Genomic DNA, 18081 nt, shown 5'->3' with positions numbered 1-18081 from the left:
CATTTCCCCATGCTTACATTTTGCAATAAGAGCAGGAAAAAAGTAAACAAAAATGTTATGCAAATAATGGCTGGGATCAAACAGTGTTTGCAGATAAAATACGATAGCACAAGTGGCATGGTGAAATATGGCAAGAGATGTGGATCACAACAACAAAAAAGAAAACTGATTGGTGAATAGGGCAGGGATGGTATTTATTCAATGGCAGTCCAATCCAGGATACAGGGAGAGCATCCTGGATAGAAGTGGAAGAACTTCTTAAATCAGAGAGAAGCCTCCAAGGCAAGTTCCCAAAGAAAAATGGGCACCAAGGGCAAAGTAAGCAAATCTACTGTTTCTTTGTTCAATTCTCCTTTTTTGGTACACATTCACTAAAAGAAGCTTCCTCCCGAAGAGTTAATGTAAGCTATTCGCAGAAGACATCCATTTAAAGTTGATCAAAAGCATCCCCCATGCTAGCAATTTAAGAAAATTACTGTGAATTTGCCAGAATGCTACCACAAGGATGTTAAATTAAATATTATTTGTGATGGCCAAAAAAAGGGAGATTTGCATAACTATGCTATGACCATAAAATAGAGTTTGCATTTGTTAAAAGTAATGTTAGAGAAGAATAGGAAAATATTCATATTATATTAATAAGTAGAAAAAAGTAGATCATAAAATATCACATACAGTACGATCCCATGTGGAGATACTCAAAGGATTTACCTCCAAAAATTACAGGTGGGATTTTATTTCTTTTGTTCTTATTTGTAGTTTGAAAATTCCCATAATTAATATATATTTCATTTGTAGGTAAGACTAATATTTTAAAATATAATTCAAAATTGCATAACAACTATCAAAAATATGTATTCATGTTATCAAAAGCAAAAATAGTAGCATTAGAATGGAGAATTATAGGTTTGTTTCTTTCCATGTTACTTATATTTAAAACTAAAAATATAATGTTGAGGCTAAATAAAATTTTAATGATAGAATCCTGCTTAGTTTATAAAATTAATTTATAGAATACTGCTTAATTTCTTTTTTACATTTTTACCCAAATTCTTGCAAAGAGGCCAAAATTTTATTTAATTTATACTACTGGTACATACTAATTATTTAAGCCTCACTTCTCAAACACTTATGTGCACATGAATCACCTGGGTCTTGTTCAAATGCAGATTTTGATTTAGGGGGTATAGGAGGGGGTTGTAGCTGTAACAAGTTCCCTGGGATGTCAATAACTAGAGCTCTGAGGGAGGACCCTACTATGTGGAGCAAACACGCAAAAACACATCTATGCTCTAGCAATAAAGACTCAGGTAATTCAGAGCTGATAACAAATCATTTAGTCAACAAATACTTGTTGGCTACCTACCCTCTCTGCTACTGAGAGAGAAAAAAGATCAAGACATTCTATTAGGGTAACCTTCAATGCACCTGTTCTTTTCAAAAATTAAAAGTGCAATGACTATAATGTAGATCATGACTTATTTTCAAAAAACATCCCTTTTCCTTAAAGTAATATAATCATATATAACATCTAGCCACAAACTCCATAACTCCCTTTCATAAAATTATGGTATCAATATGATTTTTAATTTTCTCCCTACTATTCTTTCTGTCTCCCTCCTTCCCACTTTCCCTCCTTCTCTCCCCCATACCCCCTCTCTCCCTCTCTCTCCCAGGTTATTAAGTGCAAAGCAGCTATGCCTGGGAAGCAGACAAGCCACATTGCATAGAAGAGGTTTAGGTAGCTCCCCTCAAGGCACATGAAGTTGCAATTCAGGTGAGAAGGGACTTTCCCTGGTCAGGACAGACAAGGCACTAAGTGCAGACTTGGCTTCTGTCAGGTCAAGCCTCTGTGGTGTGACTGGGAAGCCCTGGAGTTCTCAGTATGGGGGGGATTATATTTTTAGGTTCATATAAACCCAGGCCTTATCCCCAGGATGGGTAATTTATTAATTACTTATGATTCATTATTGATTATGGGTTTAAAATTTAATTAATGTACCTTAATATTAATGATTAACCTTAAGAATCAGATTAAGTAAGTAACTCACATTGCATTATAATTAGTTATGTTTTGTTTTTGTTTTCCAGTTGCCAATTATTGGAAAGTGTTATCAAAGGGAAGAGAGAAAATTTGGTTCAAAACAAGGGAAAGGAAAAGCTGAAGTGCCTAGGCAGCACTGGGTCTTGGGTGCCCAGATGAAGGGGCAGGGTTGGGTTAGCAGGGGGAAGAGCCCACACGGAGTAGACGGATCACCGGATCACCGGCAGCAAGTCGGAATGATTTCTCCACTTTCCCAGAGCTGGCTGGCAGGCTGTTTTTCCTCCAACCACCACTGTCAGCGTTTATGCGTGAGAATGAGTGGGATGGCCTCATGAGCAGAATCTTGAACAAAAAAAATACAAAGACACAGCGGTCATTAATTTAGCTAACCCTTTACTTGCTATCTCGCTTTTAACTACAAAATTTTTGTTACCTCTATTTCGTTTCATGTCATTTCAACAAAATTTGAACAGGGCCTACAAACCTATGTTCTCTCCACTCCCTCTGCCTATTAGACTTTGTTTAAATTTTCCCCATTACCTTTGATTTTTTTTCCTCCTCTGGAGACAGTAACTGCCATTTTTATCTCTTTTTATGATGTTCCAATGACAGTAACAGTCAGAAAACAAAGGTATAAGAAAAAGAATACATCCTAATAATTTTTATTTGTTATTTTTTCAAAGTATTATTATTTTATTGAGCTCTAAGAATGTTGTTCAGTTCCAAGGTAACATTGAAATTATCTTAAAATTATCCACCTAACAACGCCAATGATATAACTGCACAAACAACTCAAGTATGTGGTTGCCTTGTAGATAATCGCCACTGGCTTGTGCCGGTCTGATGCCCATACTCTCCACCCTCAATTTAGGGAGGCTCTGTTCCCTGTGATCCTTGGCCACAAGGGGGTGGGAATTGTGGAAAGCGTTGGGCCAGGAGTGACCGAATTCAAACCAGGTATTTTATTTTTTATTCCAATTAAGTGGAAAAGTCAGAATATTTCAGGGATAATTCCTGATATATTCCCAGATTTGCATGCTATCATTGACCTCCATTTACATAAGGGGACCATCTTCTCCAAAGCATAATTGAGAAACACAGTCTATCACAGTCTAACAATGAGACAGAATACTTGAAATCAGAATTGTCTAATAAAATCTGGGGAATAGGGTCGCTTTATTTAGATGTACCAATGAGAACTGTCCCATGAGGCAAAGCTACAAACTTACATTAAACTGAAGCTGCCATGAAGGCACAAGTGACAACTTGTAACAACCTCCTCTAAATAAACAGAAAACTAATTAAATATGAAGAATTTAAAGAATGAGGTAGCTCACTCTATAGGGAGATTAAGTGAGAAATATTATACATATGTCAATGGTAGCTCTTATTTATGCTTTAATTTAAACAGCTTCCCATCTTCATTAGGAAACAGTAATTAAGCATTTCTCTGCACAGTTGGTTTTTTTATTTTTTATTTTTTGCCACTATCTCACTCTACAGACTAACATATTCCAGTTGGAACTACTTTTTGATTGAAGAATCAAGGAAAGTTTTGTGGCCCTAGCTGGGCTGCTCAGTTGGATGGAGCGTCATCCCATACACACAAAGCCTATGGGTTTAATAGCCATCAGGGTACGTACCTATGTTGTGGGTTCGGCATCTCTCTCTCTCCCCACCCCCACTCCCTTCCTCTCTCTTTGAACTCAACTTTTAAAAAAACATACCTGAAGTGAGGATAATTTTTTTATAAAGGAAGTTTTATGGGACAAGTGTTATTTAAGTCAAGCTAAAAATATAGGTAATACTTTACTTGAAGGAAACAAGGTGAAAAGTGCAGCATGATGAAGGACAGCATGGACTAAGACGTGAGAAAAGGAACATGTGACAGTTCAGTGGCTGTGGTAACCGAGAATCTCATGAAGATGGAAGTGGAAGGTAATAGGGGTCAGATAATAAAAACCCTCCAATGTCATGCAAATAAAAATGGATCTCATTCCATTTAAATAAATTGATCACTGGGATGATTAAGTTAATTCACATTTAGAGAAACATTAGTGCTCATTCAAAACTGTAACATTAACACAACCAAATAAGGCTGATTAGAAATAGAACCATCAAATTACTTGTGATCTACTTAAAAGGGTGAACAATAAATCCTTTATAATGTGTGAGCTTTAGAATTTGGTTCTGGTAACACTAAAGGGGAAAAGAAAACAAGGAAATGATTTCCACTTGGGCTTGTTCCTTATAAATTGATGATCCTAATGGCAATCAAATGATTCTCCAGATTTACTCAGTGACTCATTTATTTTCACATCAACAAATTGCCCCAAGTGGCTATATCGTTTAGTCTTATGACAGGCAGTCCTTTATTTATATGTTCCTGCCTCCACTTCACTCTGTACCCTTAAAAAAAAAACAGTGGGACTAGATGCTTTAAGTTTAAGTTAACATGATTTTCCTGCCTGCAGGTCACCCCAGGTCCTACTGGTGCCATCTTTGGCCTGGGAGGCTTCGGTCTTTCTGCTGTAATTGGTTGTAGAGTATCAGGAGCTTCCAGAATCATTGCTGTTGATATCAACAGTGGGAAGTTTGCAAAGTCCAAAGCCCTTGGAGCCACTGACTGCCTCAATCCTGGAGACCTACCAAAGCCCACCCAGGAGGTCATCACTGAAATGACCAATGGGCGTGTGGATTTTGCATTTGACTGTGCAGATGGATCTGAAGCCATGGTATGTATATTTTTATAGCAGTATATAATTAATAATATTATTAAAATTAATAAACATTGACAATTTGTGTATGCTAATATATTTATTCATTTCATATTTAATATTAGTATTGGTGCATAAATTATGTTTATGTAATAAGCAGTGCTTATTAATAATGTATTAGATAGTATTTAGTGTATTGTAATTGATATTTAATCTGTTAATAAGTATTACTGATTACTACTCAATACTAATGTTATTAATATTTCTCTTCATTCTTCCACATAAAACTAGGAGAAAATTTAAAAATGATAATGTTTAAAGAATTGTGCCTGTGAGAACTGAGCAAGAAAAATGAGAAAAGAAAAGGCAGGTTTAAAGGAGGAATAAGAGAATGTTAGGGTGACTGGTGGCATCTAACAGCCTGAGGTGCCCCTCCCATCAAAGAGTAGAGCAGGGAGGCCAGCAACCTACCTCAATAAACAGGCTGCAAAACTAGGACCAAATTATATATTTGAAACTTTCAATATAATAAATACACACCTGCTACAAAAAGAAAAAGTAAATCTTTTCTCCCTAAACACTACAATTTTGTATCACACAGATTTTTTCTCCTCAGAGGACGGGCTCTGACTTGCAGGGCCCTGAGAAGGCCCTGAGTGGCCACGCTGGTGGCAGCCCACGAAACCAGCGCTCTCTGCTCTACTCCAGAAAGCCAGGAGAGCCATCCCCACAGGCAACAGATGGAAAGGTGAGCTTGCTAGAGTGCCCAGCCTTTTTACCACCTAGTGCATATTTGCTCAAAAACACTAAGTAGAGTTTCCTTTACTTTTTTTTTTAATGAAATGACCACAGAATTCATCAGCTAAACTATCTGCCTATAGCTCCTTTTTATCTCTTTGATGAGAACTGTGAAGTGTGTAGTTTTTTCTTTTATTTACACCTTCACTCAGCCTGGCTCCTAAAACCTTCCTCAGGGAAGGTGTAAAAACAAAATTCTATGCTTCAACCACAGCAGGCTTTGCAGGTTCTTCCCCTTGGTTCTTACCTGACTGGTGCACTCCCCAGAAGAGAGTGGAGGCCAGAAATAGCCTCTGAGAGCTGCTGGCTGCCATTCCTGGGTCCTTCTTCCCAGAATGGCTTCATTGCATTAATATAACTGCTTAAAAGATGGTCAGGAAAGTAATAAGCACTCAATAAATGCTAGCTGTTACTGAAATTCATGCATTAAGAGTTCCTTGTCCTGCACTGCTCCCCTGGGTTCAGAGCTTCCGGCCCTGCTTTTTTAATTGGCCTTGGCACCTGCAGCTTGCAATGTGCCACATCCATTCCTCCCCTTTCCACGGCTCAAATTTTTTACAAACATTGAAGTTCAGCCTGTTTATCTAATTTCCCTAGTACAGACATTCTCAACACTGACTATACCTTCCTTATAATGCCTGGAGAGATGTTGGTTATTAGTAGTACTGATTGGACCACGTCTTAGGTATTCTCATGAGTTGGGGACCCAGGTGCCAATATTTTTAACAAATTTCTCAAGTTGAGAACCACTGACCTAAAATTTGGCAGCTTCTATTATTAACTGATTTGCTATTTAAAAAGGTGCATTTTAAATTATGAAATAGAATTATGCTAGAGAACCCAAATTTCAAAAGATGTAATTTATCTAATCACCAAAATGATGAGAACTAGATCTCTACCCTTCCATCGAAAGTTTCAATAACTAGGAAAAGTTAAATTTCTGGGTTGCAGAGGAAATTCCAGCAATGGCTACGAACTTGGTTTCAGTGACCTGTCATGCTCTAAAGCAGACTAAAGAACCCAACAGAACAATTAAAAAGTTACAATAATTGACAATTTTATAAGATTTTGAGAATTCAAAATAATTCTCCTCCAACATTATCAGAGGCTACTCAATATAACTTTTAATTTACATATAATGCCCATTTAAGTCATTATTATGGAGGTTAATTCCTTGCTTAGAGCAAAGGTCAGAAATGTAGAAAAAGCAACAAGAAAAACATTGAAAAAGAAAAACAAGAAACAGAAATCAATGTAAGCAGCTACCTTAAGGTGACCAGTAGTCTTTTCCCCTCTCCATGAATCTATGACATGTATGAAAACAAAAGTGGCTCTGCCATATGAAAATTCCAAAAAGTAGAAGTTTCTATTTAAAAATGGTAGGAATTCTCAAAAGCAATAAGTAAACACATAATTAAGTAAAAATGTCAAAACATATTCTTGAGGTTCTGGGTCATTGTATTGTGTTGGCCAAAAAGTCCATTTAGTTTTTTCCATAAAATGAAAAACACATTTTTCATTTTCACCAATAACTTTATTCATTTGGATATTTTGAGTGTGTCAGCTAACTCCCACTTGGTAGAACATTGATTGTTCTCAATTAATGTCTTGATTTGATTGCTATCAACTTCAACTTGTCTACCCAACCTTGGAGCATTGTCCAGGGAGAAATCTACAGCACAAAACTTCACAAACCACTTCTGACACATATGATCAGTCACAGCACCTTCTCCATACACTGTGCAAATCTTTTTTTTTTTTTGCATTTCAGTTACATAAAGATGTAACCTTTCTTGAAATAATAAAGCATCATATGCCAAAAATATTGCATATTTTCTTCCATCTTCAATATTAAAATGGTTACACAAAAATTCACCAATTTTGATAATTTTCTAAATGCACACTGATATGACAGCTGTTACAATACAATCTAACAAAATTGTTTTGAATGAAGTTAAAGACAACTGAGCACTACTACAGCCATCTTATGGAAAAAACAAATGAGCTTTTTGGCCAATGCAATATCTCCTGTCACTAGAAAGACAGAGAGAGAGAGAAGTTGAAGAGAACTTACTGTACTTCAAACTCCTTCTTTCATATAGTGCTCAGTGATGGAAAAGAACCATACTTCCTACTGGAACTCTGTCAAAGTAAAAATGCCTCAACAGGTCAGAATCAAGTTGCCCACGGCTTAAAGCAAGGGATGTGGAACAAAGCTTACATTTTTCTTCTATAATATTAGTCTGAAAACAATTTATTATTTTTTTAATCCTCACCCAAGAACATGTTTATTGATTTTAGAGAGAGGAAGAGAGAGAGAGACAGAGACAAACATCGATGTGAGAGAGAAACATCGATCGGCTGCCTACCATACATGTCCCATCCAGGGGTCAAACCCACAAAAGTCTCAAACATTTTAAATGTTTATCGACTTACCATAGGGCTTCTAAGTGGAATGGCCATCCACGAGTTTATATCTTTCTTACACTTATTTACATTTTTAATCTTTGGGAGTTTTATCTTCACCCCAAACTTGCAGTAGGCTAAGATCAAAATGTTTTCTCTCTCTCATGCAAAGATCAACACAACTCTCCTGAACCACTGTTTTCTATGTGCTGAGCCACCAGTCAAGGAAGTTCAAATTATGGCTTCACAATCTCAACTTGAAGTCGCCTTGGTTGCTGCAGCAGCGGAAGGGACACCGGGCCGATTGCACACTGTCTTTTCTGTCTCACCTAGGAAATGACACACATCACTTCTGTGTGTCAACATGCATCAGCCAGAACTAGTAACTTAACTCCACCAACTGCAAGAAAGAGAACTTTAAAAAAAAAAAAAAAAGTAGAGAAGCAGATAAAATGTTTGATGAGCAGCAGCCAGTATGATTTTAACTATTTTACCTTCTATTTTAAATGTCATTTCTTTTCATTTATCCAACATTGAGATCTACTAAGTTTACAGTATATTCCTCATCTAGTGAATAATCACCCTCTTCATGATTTTAAAGATTTTGATACTATGCCCCTGAAATTGCAAACATTTTAGTATATACCCATGGTTAATAGTCAAAAGGTTGTTGATTAGTTTATATCTTCTGTAGATCTCTCCTAACTTCATGTATTTGTATTATTCTTGATATACAATAATACACATTCTAGGTTCAGCATAACTATGGTATTAAACAGGATGAAATAATATGTTCTGTTTCTTTCTAATATCTTTTTGATGAAGCTCAACATTTTATTGAATGTTCTATCTTAAACAAAGCTTCAAGCTTCAATCTACCACACTATGACCTCATTAGCTTGACTCCCATTATTTCATATGCAGAGTTGTACAAATTTTCCCTAAAACGCAGTAAGACGTACAATGAAGACATGTTCTGCTTTTCTACTTCCTCACCTCATCTTTTTGTTTGACCTTCCAGAAAGCAGCCCTGGACTGCACAACAGTAGGTGGCGATTGTGTACTCTGATTGGAGTGGCTGGCGGTGACAAAGGACTGACTATTTCTCCAATAGAGGTAATAATGGGCCGTACTATCAATGGAACATCATTTGGTGGTCAGTTTTTTTTTCCTTTAAATTTTCTCCATAGTAGTACTACTCATATTCTTACAGTGAAGATTATTCAAAAGAAAGGAAAACAACTTGTTTAAATATTGAGTGTGTAGAATACATGTAAAAGCTATTCTGTTAAATACTTGAAAGTAAATAGAGTTTGTATAGAACGATAACTACAATTTGCAAATTGAAGTTCAATTTGCATTAAAATGAACCAACACAGAGGAATAAAGTGCAAACTTGAACCAGAGATAATTTCTTACTTAGAAATGAGAAATAATCTTGAATTTTTCCTATGAAGAAAAATTTTTAAGTATTATCTACTTTTTTCTATACTTTTTTTAAATCAAGTATAGAAAATTAAAATGGAATGGGGTTTAATCTATTTGGAGCAAGCCAAATCTGACCAAATAGTTTTATTCATTCAACAAACACTGATTTAACTGCCTGTTCATGTCAAGCATCATTTCTTTATTTGGACTTTTGGCCAAATTACAGGTTGGAAAGGTAGAGATTCTATCCCAAAGCTGGTTACTTATTACAAGAATAAGAAATTCGACCTGGACGTATTGGTGACACATACCCTGCCTTTTGACAGTCAATGAAGTATTTGACCTAATGTACCAAGGAAAAAAGTAAATTACCAAACAGATGGGTAAGTGGCTTGAAAAACCTTACAATGATTCTGTTTGATGATAAAAACTAATCAGTTTATCAGACATATAGAGGTGCTTAAAAGATTAAATAGTGCTCCGGGCTAGTGTGGCCTAGGTGGTTGGAGCATCATCCCATACACCAAAAGTTGGGGGTTCAATTCCTGGTCAGGGCACATACCTAGATTGTGGGTTAGATCCCCAGTCAAGGCACCTTTGGGAGGCAATTGATCGATGTTTCTCTCTCTCTCTCTCCCTTCCTCTCTAAAATCAACAAACATTTTTTTTATAAAAAAGATTAAATAATGGCCATTTGGGGGAAAAACCTACTTCCTACCTGTTCTGATTCCATAATATAAACTGCCATAATATACACTGTTTCAACATAGAGTGGTGGTATAAACTGATACATACTTTTTTCCTTTCACAAACAATCATTAACTTAGTTGGGGCCACTCCCTAGAAAGAGAGGTTTCTGTACTATAACATCAGGTCCCTCTAGTACAGTATAGTCCTGGCCCTGAAGTCATTATGTTCTGCAATTTGACAAAGAGCGCACACGTCTTTGATCAGACTCAGGTGCAAACCATTGAGAGGTGAGCAGAGAGTGGCAGACATCAGATACTTACAAGATGTCCCAGGGACTCTCTCATTCTCCTGCTTTGTCATGGGTCTTTTATAAGATACATCTGATCTACAAATTTAAGCTCTATTGTGTTTCCTTGGCATGGGCTCTGAGAACTGATTTACAGAAATGTCTCAGATGGGGGATCCATAGCAACTGGGGAGTGGGTAAGACTAGGATCAATGATTTTGGTTAAAGTGATCAAGCCTTGATCAATGGAAGCAAAGGGCAAAACACCAGGAACAATGTTGCACAGGGGAGGTGCAGGACAAAAGAGCAAAGAGAAGAGAAGACGTTACAAAATGGGGGTGGGGGTTCCTAAAGTTAAATGGCAGGAGTCTGAAGCAGAGAAGCAACGTCACAAAAGAAGAATATAGGTCCATGGTGTGAGGAGCCAGGCTATTTGACAGGGAAGGATCTGAGGAAATGTCCCTACTGACATGAGCTCCCTAATTTGAAACATGTTAGCTACAACATATCAAAAAGAAATTCAATACAAAGAAAAGAAATAAACATTACATTTAAAGCTATGCTAAGTAACTTAATGCATAAGCTCAACAATAGCTTGCACAATCTCAAAATCCCTATATTCCTCAAACCAGGAGTTGAGTTGGGTTTGGGGCCTTGGATCCTGGAGCTCATAGCTCCTCCACCACTCCTCATTTCCCCTAGAGTTCTCAGTCATAGAATGTACCCAACAAGGATGCTAAGCGGCAGCCGAATGGGAAATGTTGCATTGCTTTATTAATAACGGGTCAAGTCTCCCATACTCTTAAAATAGGCCCGGTAATCACTGGTAGAAAAGGAGGCCTAGGGGGAACACCTGAATGAGGCCTCCTACTCTCCCTGAAGACCACCTGACTGCCCACACAGATGGAAAGGCAGCAGCAGAGAAGGCCGAGGATGGGCCTTCCCAGGTGTGCTTACCATAGGAGTCAGGAAACACACGTGAGGACAGGCCCTTCTGCCATACAAACTGCATAGAAGCCAGGAAGCAGAGGAGAGGAGATGGGCCGCAACAACCAACTGACCAGTGAAGGTGCCGTGTCCCTGACTCATGGTGAGGAAGGGACACAGAGGTTCTCCCTCCACAGACAGGTCCAGCTTCTAGTCCCTGAGTGAACAAAACACTTATGCACAGCAACCCACAGCTCCATCAGAACTGAGATAAGGAATTCTCTGTTTCTGAGGCTTATCCCCCATTTCGCTACGACCTGTAGGACTTATTCAGGAGCAGGAACATTTGGGTTCTCAGAAAGCAGTGTTCCAGCTCACCAACCGCCTCCTCTTTTATGCCCATTTTGCCCTCAGCTACAGGAGAGCCTAGAACGGCGTCTGTCCCAAGGCGAATGCCTCACTGCCACACTGTGCTCTACTTCTCCACGGCGCCTCTAGGCAACAGAGTCCTCGACTGGGGGCAAGTCAGGGTCCCCAATTTTCCCCTGGCTTATTGACATCATATAGAAAGTATTATTAATGTCAAAAAATGGAAGGGGATGACAAGATAAAAGAAATTAAGCTTACCAAATTGTGTCTATAAAGAAAGACCAAATCAAATCCTGAAATGAAAAAACAAAAATTGTGAGTTTTGGTTAAATTTATCATAAAAGTTATACTGATTTTTAATGTATAATTATTAACAGCATTCGAACAATCCTGACCTTCTGAAGAAGCCGGGAACAGTTTGGAAGACTCCCTGACTGACTATGAGCCTGTCTGGTTAATTTACAATCTGATATGATGAACCAAGGGTCGCCATGGCCTTAAACAAATATTTACAGCTAACATCTCAACATCAAGTAGCTACGAAGATTCCTGCATTTATAGTAAAATATATTAATGTTTCCTGTGTTAAATCATTATGATAACTGATGTGCTTATGAAAAGAATGAGGATGTTTGGGAATTGTTTAAAAGTAGTTCTGGAGAAGTGGGAGTGAGACGTGAAGGGGTAATAAAAAAAAACTAGATTGGTTATATGCTCACAGTTTTGGGGGTTGGGTGGTAAATATATGGGGCTTCAGTATACTGTTCTACTTTTGTATATGTTTAAAATTTTCCATAATAAAAATTTTCCTAGAAAAACATCTCATATATATGTGATATGTATATCACATATATAATGTTATATAATTTCTGAGTTCCAATAAGCTACTAGCTACTCTTCTTTAATAAGTTGCTAAATAATTTCCTTTTTAACATCTGTTAATTTCTTTTCACTTAACCCCACTTTGCCTCTGTGAACTATAATCACAAATAGTAGGATATCAGAAGTTATATAAATAAATAATATGAAACTGAAGAATTGTAAAAATAAAAAACACATCTATACTCTCAAATTTCCATCTTTATTAAATAACTTCCCTTTTCCCCTTTATTAATTATTATAACATATAATGTTTAGAGCTTTACAGAGTATAATGGCCTGTAAATTGCACTAAGTAATCTATTTTCTAGAGTTGACCAAAAGTGAGAAAAAGAAGTGTACTTACAACAAAGTAATGTAAGCAAAATATTTATAGCTACAAGGTTTAACAGACAGTAAGATTTATATGAAAAACAATGTGAGAGGTTTCAAACTATTACACTCATAGACGTTACCTGAACAGTTTAAGGATAAGACAAATAACTTGGATAAGATTAACAAAGACTAGTCCTTAGCTTAGCATAATTTCTGAAACCTGCCAGTTTTTTAAAAAATGTTTATTGCATACTGACCCCTGAGAGAAGATAAATTTCTCTGAAGCTTTGGCTGAGAAGGGTAGTGATATGGTAGGCAGCTAGACAGACATGAGCAGAGGGGGGAGGGTAGGCCAGGTACAGAGGTCACCCGAGTGGAAAGCCCCAGGTGCCTAGCAAGGGACAAAACCAGGCTGGGATCTCACCCCCAGGGTAACTTTTCCTCCCCTAGCATATCACTTGTTATTTGGTTAAACCCCCTGCCTGACATTTCACATCAGCAGTCACATGACTTAGGCCCTCCCCTGACCTCTCCTCCCCTAGCACATGTCTGGGCATGTGGCAGAGCCCCTCAGAGGAGGAATAAGGGGTCGGGAGAATAGGCCCAACAAGCCCTTGCACAACCACTTTCTTAAGCATTAGGCACTCAGGACAATGAGATTCTGGTGCATATCAAATAATCTTAGGAAGAAAGCCTCAGGTCTGTTGAGCACAGACAGAGTTTTGATCAAACTAGAGACAATATCTAGGCCTGTTTTGTCTCAACTCCATGGCCAGAAAAGCAGCATGACCAGGTGGGGCAAAGCCAGGCAGGGCAATGCCGTGGTTGACATCAGGACCAGCTGCAATGACTAATGACCCCCTGCCCAGACAACAACCAATCAGTGCAGACCAAGACCCTGAGGGTACACACCTGGAAAGCCGATGATTATTCTATTGGGATCCTCCCCTGAGGACTACAAATAAAAACCCTTCAGAGGAAGGACCCAGTGTGGGTCTATGTCCAGAGCATGCCTGTGACTTTCTCCCATCTTCTTTTCCCAGTGCTCTCATTTTCTCTCTCTCTCTTCCCCCCTCTCCCTCTCTCACCACCCCCCCTCTTGCATTCTCGCACTCTCAGCTCTCACACTCTCACTCTCTCTCTCACACACTCTCTCTCTCTCTCACACTCTCTCTCTCTCTCACACTCACACTCTACTCTCTCTCACACTCTCTCCCTATCTCTTTCTCTCTCTCTCTCTCTCTCACCCATGCCTTTCTTCTTCCTGTCTTCCCTCAAGGCATGTACCTTTGCTTTCTCTCTCCTAAGCTCCAAGGGCCCTTCTTTTGCCTCTGTAACTTGTTTCCTGGGTACACACCTGGAAAGCCGATGATTATTCTATTGGGATCCTCCCCTGAGGACTACAAATAAAAACCCTTCAGAGGAAGGACCCAGTGTGGGTCTATGTCCAGAGCATGCCTGTGACTTTCTCCCATCTTCTTTTCCCAGTGCTCTCATTTTCTCTCTCTCTCTTCCCCCCTCTCCCTCTCTCACCACCCCCCCTCTTGCATTCTCGCACTCTCAGCTCTCACACTCTCACTCTCTCTCTCACACACTCTCTCTCTCTCTCACACTCTCTCTCTCTCTCACACTCACACTCTACTCTCTCTCACACTCTCTCCCTATCTCTTTCTCTCTCTCTCTCTCTCTCACCCATGCCTTTCTTCTTCCTGTCTTCCCTCAAGGCATGTACCTTTGCTTTCTCTCTCCTAAGCTCCAAGGGCCCTTCTTTTGCCTCTGTAACTTGTTTCCTGGGTACACACCTGGAAAGCCGATGATTATTCTATTGGGATCCTCCCCTGAGGACTACAAATAAAAACCCTTCAGAGGAAGGACCCAGTGTGGGTCTATGTCCAGAGCATGCCTGTGACTTTCTCCCATCTTCTTTTCCCAGTGCTCTCATTTTCTCTCTCTCTCTTCCCCCCTCTCCCTCTCTCACCACCCCCCTCTTGCATTCTCGCACTCTCAGCTCTCACACTCTCACTCTCTCTCTCACACACTCTCTCTCTCTCTCACACTCTCTCTCTCTCTCACACTCACACTCTACTCTCTCTCACACTCTCTCCCTATCTCTTTCTCTCTCTCTCTCTCTCTCTCACCCATGCCTTTCTTCTTCCTGTCTTCCCTCAAGGCATGTACCTTTGCTTTCTCTCTCCTAAGCTCCAAGGGCCCTTCTTTTGCCTCTGTAACTTGTTTCCTGAGCCCACACAGCCCAGCTGGCTCCCTTCTCCATGGCTCACTCCTATCTCTGTGGCTTTCTAAATAAACTTTTGCTTGTATTTGAGTATTGGCTCTGAATTCTTTCTTAGCCAAAATCCAAGGCCTAACATCTGGTGCCATTCACCTTTAACAAGTAGTAATATCTCAAAGTACAAATTTATATTCCTGCTCATTTCAGATCCTTCATTAGAAATGGAATCCAGCTAATCCATTTATAAACGCTTCCTTTGTTGGCATGTGGTGAATGGGACCCACCCCAAAGATGGTTCGTGTTTCTCATGCTATCCCCTACATCTGTTTTGTTTTTCCTCCTCAACCCCTCCCCTTCTCTCCTTGGCTTCCTCAGTCCTCCCTAGATCTACCTTAAGACCCACCTCCATTTCAGATCTTGGCAGCTATGAAACTGTTTTCCTTCACTCCTTTGGCTCTGAGTAATTTTATGGAATTTTAACGCATTCACATTCACAAAACTGGAGCATAATTTGACCCCTCCAAAGGAAAACAAAAAATAAAAACAGTTATTTTACATGTTTGGGTCTCTAACGTAAGATATACAGTTCTTTTTTTATTTTTAATGATTTCTTTGGTCTGAACTCATTATACATCCTTAAAAATGCTAGGTAATACAGTGAACAATACTTGACTTTAGAAGGCAACACAATCACAATGTATTGTTTTAAGAATAAAAAATATGCAGCGTTAAGATATATTCACTGTCTCAGTTAAGAACAATCTAACAATAGCCAGAGGGGAGTAGGGAGGGGGTAAGTGGGGAGAGGGATTTTCAGGAACTACTCTAAAGGACACATGGACAAAACCAAGGGGGAGAGTGGAGGTGGGGGAGGGAGGTTTGGCTGGGGTGGGGTGGAGGGGTGGGTAGAAAATGCAGACAACTGTAAGTGAATAACAATAAAAAAAGACGTATTCACTGTCCCTTCAAACATCTTTGCCTATCCTTGTTTTCTAAATGCTACTACAGCGCCCTCTGGTGTTTTTTATTTAACATTTTTCCATCTCCTAGATCCTATTATGTTTGAGAAAAAAATTCAGGGAGTAACAACTCTCATTTACATCATAGCTGACCTTTTAAAAAGTACTTTCAAAAAAAATAAATAAATAAAAATAAATTAAAATTAAAAATAAATATTTTAAAAAATAAAAAGTACTTTCGTGTACATTATCTTGTCTAATTCTCCAAATTTTTCATTTGACCTTTGCTTCTTGAGGGTAAGGCCATTTTTCATATCCTTTGAATGCCTTGCACAAAGGCCTTCCAACGAGGCAGCCAGTGAGGTAGGCAGGGCCAAAATTACTAACCTCAACAAATGAATCTTGTGTTACAGGGAAAATAGACAGTATGGGTTTTTTTCATAAGCAAGTCAGAAAAATCTTGAAGATTCACAGAATCAAAGTATTCTATGATCTTCATGCTAGCATTATTATCTTAAAGATGGATGGTAACAATTAGGAAATGTCCTTGTTCTTTTTCTTTTTTTTAAATTTTGTATTGTTGTTCAATTACAGTTGTGTGCTTTTTCTCCCCATCCCTCCACCCCACCCCAGCTGAACCCACCTCCCTCCCCCACCTCCACCCTCCCCCTTGATTTTGTCCATGTGTCCTTTATAGTAGTTCCCGTAATCCCCTCTCCTCACTGTCCCCTCCCCACTCCCCCCTGCCCATTGTTAGATTGTTCTTAACTTCAATGTCTCTGGTTATATTTTGTTTCCTTTTTTCTTCTACTTATTATGTTCCAGTTAAAGGTGAGATCATATGGTATTTGTCCCTCACTGTCTGGCTTATTTCACTTAACATGATGCTCTCCAGTTCCATCCATGCTTGCAAAGGGTAGGAGCTCCTTCTTTCTCTCTGCTGTGTAGAATTCCATTGTGTAAATATACCATAGTTTTTGGATCCACTCGTTTGCTGATGGGCACTTAGGTTGCTTCCAGTACTTGGCTATTATAAATTGTGCTGCTATGAACATTGGGGTGCACAGGTTCTTTTGGATTGTTGTTTCAGGGTTCTTAGGGTATAATCCCAGCAGCGGAATTGCTGGGTTAAAGGGCAGTTCCATTTTTAGTTTTCTGAGGAAATTCCATCCTGTTTTCCACAGTGGCCTCACCAGTCTGCATTCCCACCAACAATGTACTAGGGTTCCCTTTTCTCCACATCCTCTCCAACATTTCTTTGTTGATTTGTTTATGTTGGCCACTCTAACCGGTGTGAGATGGTACCTCATTGTGGTTTTAATTTGCATCTCCCTGATGGTTAGTGATGTTGAGCATCTCTTCATATGTCTCTGGGCCCTCTGTATGTCTTCCTTGGAGAAGTGTATGTTCAAGTCCTTTGCTCATTTTTTAATTGGGTTGTTTGTCTTCCTGAAGTGGAGTCATGTGAGTTCTTTATATATTTTGGAGATCAGGCCCTTGCCTGAGGTATCATTAGCAAATATGTTTTCCCATACTGTTGGTTCTCTTTGTAATTTGGTGCTGTTTTCTTTAGCCATGCAGAAGCTTTTTATTCTGATGAGATCCCATTTGTTTTTTCTAGGAAATGTCCTTGTTCTTAGCAGATACTTGCTGAAGAAGTTAAGGATGAATTTGATGAAATTTGAAATTTCCTCTTATATAGCTCATCAAAACAGTGTACGTGTGTGTGTGTGTGTGTGAGAGAGAGAGAGAGAGAGGGAGAGAAAGAGAGAGAAAGTAAATGTGACAAAAAATATTAATTGGTACATTTGGTTAAAGACATAGAAGTGTTCATTGTTCTGATTTTCAAATTTTGAAATTTTGAAACTTTTTAAAATAAAAATTTAGGTCAATAAACATGGATGGTTTCCAATCCCAAATTTAATAAATAAATCACTTCTTATATTTGATGGGTAATCAGTCAATCTTAGGTTAAACATATTCACAGGCCAATTTTTTCCCTACGGTTAAAACTAAAGTCTGCATCCCTGGTC

The 18081-nt window shown here is 38.7% G+C and overlaps 1 pseudogene; it reads left to right on the top strand.

Moving 5' to 3' along the window:
• The first annotated feature begins 300 nt into the window (after window positions 1-300).
• On the top strand, window positions 301-12067 carry LOC112317699 (all-trans-retinol dehydrogenase [NAD(+)] ADH4-like; annotated as a pseudogene).
• Window positions 12068-18081: the final 6014 nt, after the last annotated feature.

This window comes from Desmodus rotundus, chromosome 4 (assembly GCF_022682495.2).
Source record: "Desmodus rotundus isolate HL8 chromosome 4, HLdesRot8A.1, whole genome shotgun sequence".
NCBI lineage: Eukaryota > Metazoa > Chordata > Mammalia > Chiroptera > Phyllostomidae > Desmodus > Desmodus rotundus.
This window is presented reverse-complemented; position numbering and strand designations above follow the sequence as displayed.